Raw genomic sequence first — 13,081 nt, 5'->3', positions numbered from 1 at the left:
AATTAGCTGATACATTTTGGTATCTCCAGGAAGTACAGACAATGGTGTATTGTGATATGTTTGTAAAACCCGATTTTGTATCGAAATGGTAGGTACAAAAACGTGGTCATTCATACATAGTAAGTCATCTTTCCATTGCAATAATGGGTATTCTTTATTCCATTCAGCTTTTTGTTTTGTCTTTAATTCAGTTTTAATATCTAATAGTACATTAGTATCAATAAGTCCCACTTGGAAACGTTCTGTAGGTATTTATTATTAGTTGTATTTTCCCTTGTTTTGTGTTCATATCACCACTTATGCCTATCTGTGATAAAGCATCCGCTTTATTGTTTTCTTTTCCTGGTCGATAAGTAATGATGAAGTTGTAGTCATTGAAGAATAAGGTCTATCGTAATTGACGAGCTGAGAGAGGTTTGACAGATCTTAGAGTTTGCAAATTACGATGATCAGTATAGATGGAAATAGGGTGTTGGGCACCTAACAAGTAATGTCGCCATTCTTCGAACACAGCTTTTATGGCCAATAACTCTCTATCAGCTATGGCATGATTCAGTTCTGTGGGAAATTGCGAGGCATCAGCTTCAACTATGAAGGGCTAAGAAGGATCTGGATGCATCAGTATGGGAGCTGAAGTGAATTGATCCTTTTAAGAACGAAAGGCTAAGTCAGCTTCTGGGTTCCATTCGAATTTTGTGTTTTTTCGTAATAGTTTGGTAATTGGGGTGATTATTTTGGAAAAATTATCAATTAAACGCCTGTAAAAGTTGGCCATCCTAAAAAACTCTGAACTTGCTTCACTGTAGAGAGACTTGGCCAATTAACGATAGCTTGAATTTTCTTTGGATCCATTTCAATCCCAGAAGGACTAAGGACATAACCTAAAAATTAAACCTTGGTGACATGGAACATGCTTTTTTCTAACTACACATATAATGAATTTTGTAAAAGCTGTTGCAGAATGGCTCTTACTTGTTTTACATGTTCAGACATATTCCTTGAGTAGATTAGTATATCGTCAATATATACAACACAACATATGTCCAAACAAATCTCTTAAAGAACTGTAATGCTGCCAGAGCATTACAGAGTCCGAAGGGCATGACTTGGTATTCATATATGCCAAATTTGGTACGAAATGCTGTCTTCCATTCATCGCCCTCACGGACTTTTACAAGATGGTATGCTCCACGCAAATCCAGCTTCGTATAAATGGTTGCGTCTTTAATCTGATCGAGTAAAGTTGGTATCAAAGGTAATGGGTATCTATTTTTAATGGTCTCATTGTTGATGGTGTGGTAATCGATACACACATGCAACTCCCCCCCTTTTTTAGGAATAAAAAAGAGAGGCGAAGGAACCGGGGACTTAGAGTGTCTAATAAAAACCATTGGCCAGATATTCATCAAGGTAATCACGTAAATGCTCATTCTCTTTTTCAGTAAGGGCATAGATGCGACTACACGGTAAGGTTGCCCCAGGCATCAAATCAATTCGTCAATCATAATCCCTATGTGGTGGCAGTGTGTTAGACTTTTTTTTTGTCAAATACATCCACTAGTTCAACATATTCATTCGGGACTCCTTCAATTACTAAAATATTCTTTGAATCTTTTGGGAACTCGCAACCTTGCACTAGGAGTTCTGGAATCGAATGATGAAGTCATTTTATATGGCAATAGTCTAATTTGAATAGTATAGTTTTTTGTGTCCAGTCAATATAGGGGTTGTGTAGGACCAACCATGGCATACCCAATATCAGAAAAAACTGAGGAGCATCAATAATATCGAAAGATATTTCCTCAGTATGTTTTGTTGAACATGTCATGTTCAATGTTTCTGAATGGTATCGTATTGGACCTGATGTTAATTCTTTAACATCTACAGCTCTCACCACTTCTGGATTTTCTTTTAAGACCTTTTTTAAACCTAAATCTAGTAATAATTGAGTATCAATAAAATTGCCCGTAGCTCCAGAATCTATCAAAGCATCTACTGACCAAGATCTAGATTTATCTTCTTGAGACTGTAATAAGACTCTTATACTGAGATGGCATTGAGATGCAGCTGGAGTTGTGGAGGCCAAACTGGATTGTTCACTCGATAAACTGACCTCTTTATCTATCGATTTCTTTAGTTTTCCGACTGCTGTGTAACTGCCAATTCTGTTATTCTTGGTTTTGTTTTATTAGGTCGTGTTGGACATTCCTTTACAAAATGTCTTGTTTTACGTCAATATAAACATTGATTTAGTTTTCTGCGTTTTTCCTTTTCTTCTTTGGTAAGGGGACCTCTGACTGTCCCGATTTGCATAGGCTCCCCCAAATCTGGTTTGTTAACTGATTCACTTTTAATGCTAGGTCTTTCTTTAAATAGAAACATTCTGTGATCAGATTTCCCCTTTTCTCCCTTACGTTCAAATATACGGTGATTTAATTTTACTACTAGACCTATAAACTCCTCACAATCAGTTGGAGGGTCCAAAATCTGTGTTACCATGTCTTTTAATTCGTCTTTTAAACCATGATAGAAAAGAGAAACACGCTTCTCTTCTGGCCATTCTGCTTCGATTACCAATCTATTAAATAGTGAGATGTAGTGCAACAAATATGAAGATCCTTGTTTTAAATTAAGTAATTCGGGATCTGCTGATATGCACGAATATGTGTTTTGCAAATAATTTTTTCATAGTGTTTTTAAATCATCGAAGATCATACAAAATTGGGTCATCTCTTTCCACATAGGGTACTGACCATAATGCCGCATCTCCTCCTAAATATGATAAAATAAATGCTATTTTGGAAGAATCGTCAGGAAATGCGGTTGGTCTGGCTACAAAATAAAGATGAAGTTGATTTAAAAACATAGTACATTTATTACTATCCCCATGAAATCTTTCTGGAGGAGCCAAAGGAACAGAAACTGGGGTTACTACCTGCATCTGTGTTTACGTGGGAGTTGTATTACTAGTATACAATGTTTGCATTGCTGTTTGAAAAGTGGGTGGTTTAAGAATTGGTTTCTTTGAGGATGGAAAGTTCCATGTAAAAGGACTGGCAGCATTTGTTGCTTGCATATTAGTCTGTAAAACTGAAATATCTCTACGCAACTCGACATTTTCTGATTTTATATCTGCTAACATTGCAGCGATATCTTGCAATGAAACCTGTGATGTTTGATCCATAGCGTCTGGGCAAAACTGTACACGTGGGCTTAGCCTTCTGTCAAGTTCACCAATGCACTCTTACCTGTATGTTTCCGAACCCTTACCTGTAAGGTGCTTGGTAGAGTTTTGCAGAGACGCTATGGGCCAACCTCCTAGGAACCCTATCCAACAACCAGTGATTTATTTAACACACTAAAGTTTTTTGATAGAAATGAGGGAGGCGGGCCGGATTCGGACGCTAATTGGGTTCCTGTTGTCGACCTACAAGGCAACTAGAAGTACCTTTTAGAATATGATTCTATAAATTGTTTTAGTTACCTAATCTATACTAAATACTATGTTCCAGGATTAGAAATATTATAAGTCTCCTACCTGCGAACTACAGGATTAGGTGTCGCGTCCTGGGTGTCGTCGTGAGTTGAGCCGGAAGTCGGGATGTAGTCCTTTGAGGGCGTGGTCAAAGTAGTGGAGTTGTAGTTTGAATCTTTTCTAAGAGTAAACAATAACCTTGGATTAGTGTTCTATTTTCCTTTAGTTTCAAGCCGCTTTTAAAATATGACAATATGACAGAATAGTCAATAATTACTTTACAGTATTCACTTACTTCAAGTATACCCTTGTACTGATCTCCTCACGACATGCTAAAATGGAAAGGAAAGAATGCGGAACATATACACAAATAACTTTGCATTTCTTATGCTGTAGAGATTTCCTTAAAGTTCGAATCCAAAATGTCTTTTCAAGAAATAGAAAAGTGTTTCCAAAAATTGTCTTTTAAATTCTATAACTGCATGCTACTATGTTGCTTTCTTGCGATGGACGCCTTTAAAATAAAAGAATGTCACTTAACTTTCCTTTTTTGTCTTTCAGTAATCATTGATCCGACGTGAAGATCTGGATTGAAGATACTGGAGGCTTCGTTGTAATTAGGTAAGCGCAGAACCAAGAACAACTTCTGCCGCGTAGAAAACCGGAAGGCTAAGCGCCTTCTAGAACTTGGGTGTGGGATTATATACTCATGCCACACCCAAGACGTCCGCTGAGTCATGCGCGTCCCAACGTGCTTACGTTGTACTTTTGAGATCAGCAGAACGAGTGAATGTGGGTGAACACAAGTGTTTAAAAAACGCTTGTCTTCAGCTTTGGAAAGTGCCATGAAAACAGTTATGATAAACATTTTTGTTTTTGCAGCATGAGAGAGACTTTTACAAATACCAATGTACTTCTGAGATATTAGACATGATAAGATTTCACATGCCTGACAATATACCTGATAACAAGCATTGGTAATTTCAACAGTTATTGGAATACATTTAGATAACCAGATTGTCCTATATACACTTTGGAGTGCTGGCTGCATGGGACAGGGGTGGGTTTTAATTGGGGAATGTACAGTTCATAAGGGACAGGGAACCATGTCTGTTCTGATAGAAGTTTGTCCTTGATTGAAATAGGATCGTGACACCCCCTTTCTATTCTAAACTTAGACAACAAAGTTTAGCCAAAGTCCTTTTTAATAGACATCTATTGGTACTGCCTCAGCTGACCCACAGTGATGAAAGTGAGTTTGTCCTGAAACAAATCACAACATCCAATGTCCGTAGACGTTACCATGTACTGAAGAGGTTTTGGCTATGGAGAGATATGCAGCCATTATATCCCTGGACACGCAGAAGGCTTTGGACTCCATAGACTGGGACTATCTTCTCCATGTTCTACAATCAGTGGGGAGGGATGCACAGGTTAGATCCTGTTTCAAGCTCCTATAGGTATCTCCCACTGCCTGAATTAAATCAGGGGAATTAATCTCCAATCAAATACAAATAGAGCGCAGGACCAGGCAGGGTTGTCCCCGGGGCCCTTTTATCTGACTCATTGTCAGTGAGACTGCTCTCCCACCCTCGCAGCTCCACCATTAAGTGAGGTCTCTCCTGAGCCCCTGCACTCCCGTAGTGTTGGTGTTCGAGGCCCTCCTCCACCCGCAGGTTATACCTGCGCCTCATCCCTGGTTGTCCAGTGGACCTCTGATTCCTTTCTCTCGCTCTGCTTTCTGCTCTGTTTTTCACCCTTTAGCTCTTTCACCGTTACACCCTTGTTAGCACTCGTCTTCTGCTTTCTGATCCATTTTTCACCCTTTAGCTCGTTCACCCTTTCACTCTTCTTAGCACTTTTTTCTGCTTTCTGCTTCATTTTCATCCTACAGGTCTTTCACCCTTTCACTCTTCTTAGCATTCTTCTTCTGCTTTCTGCTCCGTTTTCACCCTTTAGCTCTTTCACCCTTTCTCCCTTTCACTCTTCATATCTTTTTATTTTATTTTTCACCCTGTTTACTTTTTACTTATTTTCCTCTTCCCTATTGCCTGCTTTCCCACATTTTATTTCTGCCACTGCTGCCCTGTTGGCCCCTACCCCCCAGCGCGACCATCCCAAGCCAGTTCCCCTCCCTGCTCTCGCCTCCCAGCTGTCCAGCCCTCACCGACCCCTACTTAATGGCGGCCGCTGCAGGGACAGGCAAGCAAGACCACTGACTGATTCTCAGTGAGACTGCTCTCCCATTCTTGCAGCTCCACCATTAAGTGAGGCCTCTCCTGAGCCCCTGCACTCCTGTAGTGTTGGTGTTTGAGGCCCTCCTCCACCCGCAGGTTATACCTGCACCTCATCTCTAGTGGTCCAGTGGACCTCTGACTCCTTTCTCTTGCTCTGCTTTCTGCCCCTTTCTGCTCTGCCTGAGCACACTCCCCGACGAGCCCACAGACCTGCTGGAACACCTACACTTACAAGAAACAGGCCAGCCCTACCACCACCCTCCGAGGAACTCTCATCTACCGCCCGTACCCCTCGGACCTTTCACCAACTCCATCATGGACATCATCTCCCCACTAGCCATCGCATCCACCAACTACACCCTGCTGGGAGACCTCAACTTCCACATAGACAACCAACTAGACCCCAACACCGCATCCCTCCAGGACAACCTCCACAACATTGGACTCTGCCAGATCATGACCATACCCATGCACTCATTAGGACACACCCTCGACCCTCTTTTCACATTAGCAAACTCCATCACTTTCAGCCACACCACCTAACTCCTGTGGACAGACTATCGATGTATCCACTTCACCTTCGGAACACCCACCATCCACAGACCCCAGCACCTGCTCCCACAAAGAAATGGGACCAAATTCACCGACAACCAGCTCACCTCCTCACTCGGCAACTCGACCCCAACCACCACGTAAGACGACGACCCCAACACTGCAGCCCAAACTCTGCACAGATGGATCTCCGACAGCACCAACACCATAGCCCCCCTCAAGAAGAACAACAACACACACGCTAAGAAAGCCAGATGGTTTACAACCAAACTTTGAGAGTCCAGACGCACATGCCACCACCTCGAAAAGGCCTGGAGGAACTCCAAATCCACAGAAGCCCATAACAACTTAAGAACCACCACCAACGCCCACCACCAACTCATCAGAAATAAGAGAAAAACAGCGATCGAAGACAGAATCTCCACACATGCACACAACAGCAAATAACTCTTCAGCATTATCAAGGAGTTTGCCCAACCCACCAGCGATTCTGCTGACATTCCTCCCTCATAAGACCTCTGCAACAAACTCAGAGCCTTCTTCCACCACTAAATCAAGAACATCTATGACAACTTCAACGAAGACAACCAACACACTGAACCCTCACCAGCCACCCCAACACCCTGAAACCAACGATTGGCAGCTTAACAGCCCTCACCACTGAAGACACACTGAAGACGATGAAGTAAATCCACTCCGGGGCCCCCACAGACCCCTTCCCCCACCACCTCTTCAACAGAGCCACCGACACCATAGCACCCATGCTTTGCCACACCATCAACCACTCCCTGGAGACCGCGTCCTTCCCCGATGACTGGAAACACGCCGAGGTCAACCCCCTCTAGAAGAAGCTCTCAGCAGATGCCACCGACTTCAAACGCTACAGACCCATCTCCCTGCTCCCGTTCCCATAGGAAGTCATCGAGAAAGCAATCAACAGCCAACTCGCCACCTTCATCGAAGAGCACAACATCCTCGACCCCTCTCAATACAGCTTTAGAAAAAACCACAGCACAGAAACTGCCCTCATCGCCGCAACAGGCGACATCTGCTCCCTACTGGACAAAGGAGAAATAGTGGCCCTCATCCTCCTCAACCTCTCAGCGGCCTTCGACACAGTCTCCCACCGCACCCTAACACGCAGACTCCACAATGCAGGCATCTGGGACAAGGCCCTTGACTGGATCCACTCTTTCCTCTCCGGCAGAACGCAGCGGGTCAGACTCCCTCTTTTCCTCTCAGACCCTACACCAACCACCTGCGGAGTCCCCCAGGGGTCCTCCCTCAGCCCCACGCTCTTCAGCGTCTACATGGCTCCGCTCGCCCCCATCGCCAAAACCCATGGACTCAACATTGTTTCATACGCAGACGACACCCAACTCATCCTCTCCCTATCCAACGAACCCAGCGCAGCCAAACACAACTTTCAATAAGGCATGGAAGCTGTCGCCAAATGGATGAAAAGCAGCTGTCTACAACTCAACACCGACAAAACAGAAGTACTCATCATGGGCCCACACCCCGACACCTGGAACGACACTTGGTGGCCCCCCACCCTCAGAAGCCCTTCCACCCCAATGGACCACGCACGCAACTTTGGAATCATCCTGGACTCCGAGCTCAAAATGGACCTCCAAATCAACTCCGTCGCATCCTCCTGCTTCCACACCCTCTGCCTCCTACGCAAGACCTTCAAATGGATCCCCCTCGAGCACAGAAAGACCGTCACTCATGCTCTTGTCACCAGCAGATTCGACTAAGGCAACGCATGATACACCGGAATAAACAAAAACCTCACCCACAAGCTACAAACATCCAGAACACTGCTGCGAGACTGGTCCTCAACCTGCCAATAAACTGCCATATCTCCCAGCACCTGCGCACACTCCACTGCCTCCCCATTGAGACTAGAATCACCTTCAAGATCCTCACCTATGCACATAAAGCCCTCCACAACACTGGTCCAGCATACCTGAACAGCCAACTCACATTCCACACACCCCAAAGGACCCTAAGATCAGCCCAGCTCTCCTACGCTGTGGTCCCCCGCACCAGAACGACCATATCAGGAGGCCGCTCCTTCTCCTTCCTCACGGCCAGAGCCTGAAACGCCCTACCACTCCACCTCAGACAGACAACATCACTCCCCATCTTCATGAGAAACCTCAAAACTTGGCTTTTTGACAGACCCCTCCTTGATGGACTGGAACCTGCACCTCCCCTTCTCCCGAGCACCTTGAGACACTTAGGGGTGAGTTGTCGCGCTTAACAAACACGTGATTGATTTATGTTCTCCTCAGCTAAGGGGACCCTTGCCAATCATTTGTTGTCGGTGGGAAACCAGACTGATTTTAAGTTAAATGGTCAGACCCTTGTGATTTCCCTTCATGCAGATGATGTACTTCTATAAACACGAGACATCCATCATAGACTCCTGTTGGCCCTGAATGTCTTGTGGGTCTTTGGAATAGTGTCTGGTCTTGTGACAAACAAAGATAAATCAAAAACCAAAGGCAATGATGGACGGAACAGTCCAGCCTGAACTGCCAAGCCTGGACTGTTCCCATGAGGCACAGGGTCAGACTGATTTGCATATGGCCATGTCTGAACTGGGGTGGCAGAGTGGGCTAAAGAACGGTGATGGATTAAACCCAGATCAGTTGACTGGGGGTGAGTGCTTGCAATGTTCAACACTCCGTCCATCATTTCCTTTGGTTTAAACAAAGATGAATAACATGCATTCCCTTTGACCAATATGGAAGTTGAAGTGCTATTAGAGGTACACTTAAGAAATCTAGAATTGGCCTTACATTAGGCACAGTACCTGGGGATTAATAACTAGAAACATCACCCGGATGTATTTGAGGACAAGCACACAGCAGCAGAACTTTATATGAGTGGGCTTGTAGGCCTCCTCAGGTGACACAGGTAAAAAGGCCTGTTTACACCTACTGATCATTTTACAGCATGCTACCACCACCACACTCGTGCTACTTAAATCTATGAGGTTAGTGCTTTGGGAGCCTCTCCATCAAGGCCCCAATCCGTGAGACATACATGATCACCAATGGCACAGCACCAGGGATCCATAAAAATATTTGCACCAGGAATCCTAATATTGTCGCAGCTGGGGCACTCAGGGCAAGGGTGCACGTCCATCATCATGGAAGGCACTTTTTTGTATCAACAGTGGTATTCAGATCTTGCAATAACAATCACAGATGGGGAATGGTTGAACACACTCAGTTATGTGGGAAAGTGACCAGGAATACACATCTGAAGTACTTGCAATTCAATTATCCAGTTCTAGTTCATAAAACTTTATTTTGGCACACATGGCCATAAAAGCATCATTAAAATAACAGTTTAAAATACAGTAAATTATGTACAATTTAATAGAAGTGAAAAAAAGGTAAATCTTCGTATTTCTGAGACAGCTTTTGCACACATCAACCATGATTATAAACAGGGCATAAAGTGCTTGTGCAGTGTACTAAATAAGGCTATTTCAAATAGTCATTTTTGATCCATTGTGTGTTACATTGTAAAATTGTGATGCACCCAGAGTAATAACAGATGAACACAAGGACAGTGCCTGTACAAGACATTAGTCAAGGTAGTCCTCCTATTTGATTCTTCCAACTACGAACTATTTTAAAAATGCTTTTAGAAGAAAATGTGAATCCCCTTAACAAAAAAACAATATTTACTCATCCATCATAATTGACCCCACTTAGCAGCAAAGAAATTAACTAGTGCTGTAACCTTGAGGGAAAGAAAAAGAAGAACAATATCTCAACCTCAGTGGCGAGTTCGTAATTGATTCCCCTCCGCTGGATTGAATCCACCATTCAAGGTGCCCCTTCCACAGTGCCCTTCTCCAGGGACACCAAGGAGCCACCATTGTCTCTCCCGCTGATCGTCTGGACGGCACGTCGCTTCTCATCTGTACTCTAAGTTCACTACATACAGGTTCTCCGGTTATCCCCCAAGACCGATGAAGCCATCCCGGTCACACGCCTCTGTGGACCTTTGCTTTCCCGTTACTTTCCCAGCACCTCAAATACCTACAACCCGGTCCTCATGATGATCCTGATTGATAGGATCGTAACGTCGTCGACTTCTCAGCGCAAATGATGGCGCACTTCCTGTTGTGACTCTACTATAATTACCCTCAATCATTCGTTATCAAAATTGTAAATCATTGCCTAGAGCCACACTTCTCACTGTATATAACGATTCACAGTTGCACCTGGTGCCGTTGTCGCTGACTTCACAATTGTCGCTTGCGTCGCTATCTGTGTCACTTACGCATTCCGAGCACCAAGTCCAATTCGGGTTGTTTTCGCATTTAATTTGCCTACAGTGCTGCTACAACTGTATCTTCCTGTTTTTTTAATCTTCGTCCACAATTATATGATGCAATGTACACATTCTAAAAAACAATTCAGAGTCTCCCGTTTTCTTTGCACGTAATGTTTTATACATACATGTCTATTTGTCCTTCAGATTGATACCAGTTGAGATATTGTTCTTCTTTTTCTTGTACCTAGCCTAATCTCAACTTGGTTTATGGGTCATACTCCTGTGGTTTATTACAATGTAACCTTGAGGGGCCACAACATATATAACATTTAGTGTGGACGAGAATTATTCATTAAAAAGTGTTCAATCCTTTTGACATAGACAAGATAAAAACAATATATGCGAAATTCAACAATAAGGAGATTAAATCAGGAGGTGATCATGAATTATTGCCATTCCGATTAGCAATCTTTTTTTAAATAGCTCTATGGGTGCACCAACTAGTAAATAAAAATCGTGAAATAGAGAACACAATTGGCATATGTGTATCGGATTTTGGCAGCCTGTACACTTCACTACAGTGTCTAGACCCCAAATTCCTACAAAGTTGAAGTAGCCAACGAGAACTTGCCCTTGTATAGCCCTGGCAAAAAAAAAGCACATGAAACTCCGTCTCGTCTGCATTATTGCACGCTGGGCACTCCCCATTGTTAGAGCCCTCCCATTTTTTTGTGAATGAGCGCTGCGGAAGGACTTCATATCTAAAATGTAGATTTAGCTTCTTGGCGAGCAGTGGCTGAATGTCGCCCAACACTGATTCTAGACTATATCTATTTTTTACTTCCAGAAACTCAGCAGTCAGTCGACCCGCTGTAGGCCCCCTCTCGAGCTGGGTGAGTTTGTGGTCTCTAAAACTCTCTATCGGGGCCTTTCTGGAAGTCATTTAGGAGATTTCTTCTGCTTTGTTCCACAGACTACCCCTGCCCAGGCCCTCACATGTGTTCTTAATGTACACCAACCATGGTAACTTCCCTGCACCTCGCAGTCCCATAACTTCAATCAGTTCTTCCCTGTATGGGGCTAGTTCTGGGGTACTCCACTGGCGGCGCAAATGTAATAAGGGTCTAAGACCAACTTCATCCACAATGGGCCTAATCCTAAGATCCATGCGGAGAGGTGTTAGAGATGTACTAGTAGGGAGACCCATAAGATGTCTAGAGAATGAGTTCTCTGTGCATACTAATGAGCCAGATGCACAGTGTCCCCATAATTCTGCTCCATATAGGGCAGCACTCCTGGCCTGAACTTTATAAATTTCCACCACTGGGCTAACCAATTTTTCAGTGCAGTTCCTGTATAATTTTAAGATACCCCCCGTTGTCTGAGTTAGTTTCAGACTTGCTTTGTTGATTTGGGCACCCCAGTCCATTCTCTCTGTCAGATTAATTCTCAAATACTAGAAGATGGTTACCCTCTCCAGGGGTTTTCCACCCAGGCAGGGATCAGGGTGAGTGGTGTTACCTACATTGAAGGCCATATACTTTGTTTTTTGGAGATTAATCTCCAGTCCCCAGTGTTTGCAGAAGGCACTAAAGTTATCAAGGGTCTTCTGTATTCCCATAGGGGATTTTGCAAGCAGGAGCGTGTCGTCTGCAAACATCAAGGCTGGTATTTTACGCTTCACCAGCCTGGGGGTATCGATGTTGTTCCCAGCATTCAGTGCGTCTATTAAGCCATTGATAAAAAGGCAGAAGAGAGTCAGGGCCAGGATGCAGCGTTGATGGACACCTCTCTCTACAAGCAGAGGGGATGAAAGTTCGCCATTTTTGCCATATTTAATTTGGGCAAAATTACCCTCGTGTAAGCATTTTAACTGGGCAAAGGTGACACCCATGTCTGGTAGAATTGCCCAAAGTTTGTTCCTTGGCACCAGATCGAAAGCAGATTTAAGGTCTACAAATATAAGGTACAGGCAGCCACCCTCTATAGATACAGTTTTCCAATGTATCAGTTGTAGCCTAAATATTTGATCAGTTGTTGATGTCCTTGCTCTGAACCTGGCTTGAAGGGGGGGTAAGAATGTTAAATTCCTCCATCCAATTCTGGAGTCGCCCCAATAAGACATGGGCAAATATTTTCTGGCTTACATCTATGAGGCTAATAGGGCAATAATTGACAGGCAAAAGCGGGGAGCCCTTTTTATAAATTGGTATTATTTCAGCGCATGCCCATGTGGTAGGAATTGCCATGCCTTGTAAAACAGCATTAAACAAAGTGGACAAAAAAGGAGCCCAAATATTTGGCACAGAGCGAAAGAGGTCACCAGGAATCTTGTCCAGCCCTGCAGCTTTAGCTGGTGTTATCTTGCCTAGGGCATCGGAGACCTCTCTCAGAGAAATTGGGTGGATATCTGCAGATACTGTGCCAGGGGACAATATTTGTCCGGTCACTTTCCCTTCCCCATCCTCATCCCATGTGTAAAGAGATTTAAAGTGGGCCTTCCATAACTCTT

The sequence above is a fragment of the Triturus cristatus genome, chromosome 3_2, assembly GCF_964204655.1.
Source record: "Triturus cristatus chromosome 3_2, aTriCri1.1, whole genome shotgun sequence".
Classification (NCBI taxonomy): Eukaryota; Metazoa; Chordata; class Amphibia; order Caudata; family Salamandridae; genus Triturus; species Triturus cristatus.
The sequence above is the reverse complement of the archived record's forward strand: the minus strand, read 5'-3'. Positions refer to the sequence as shown.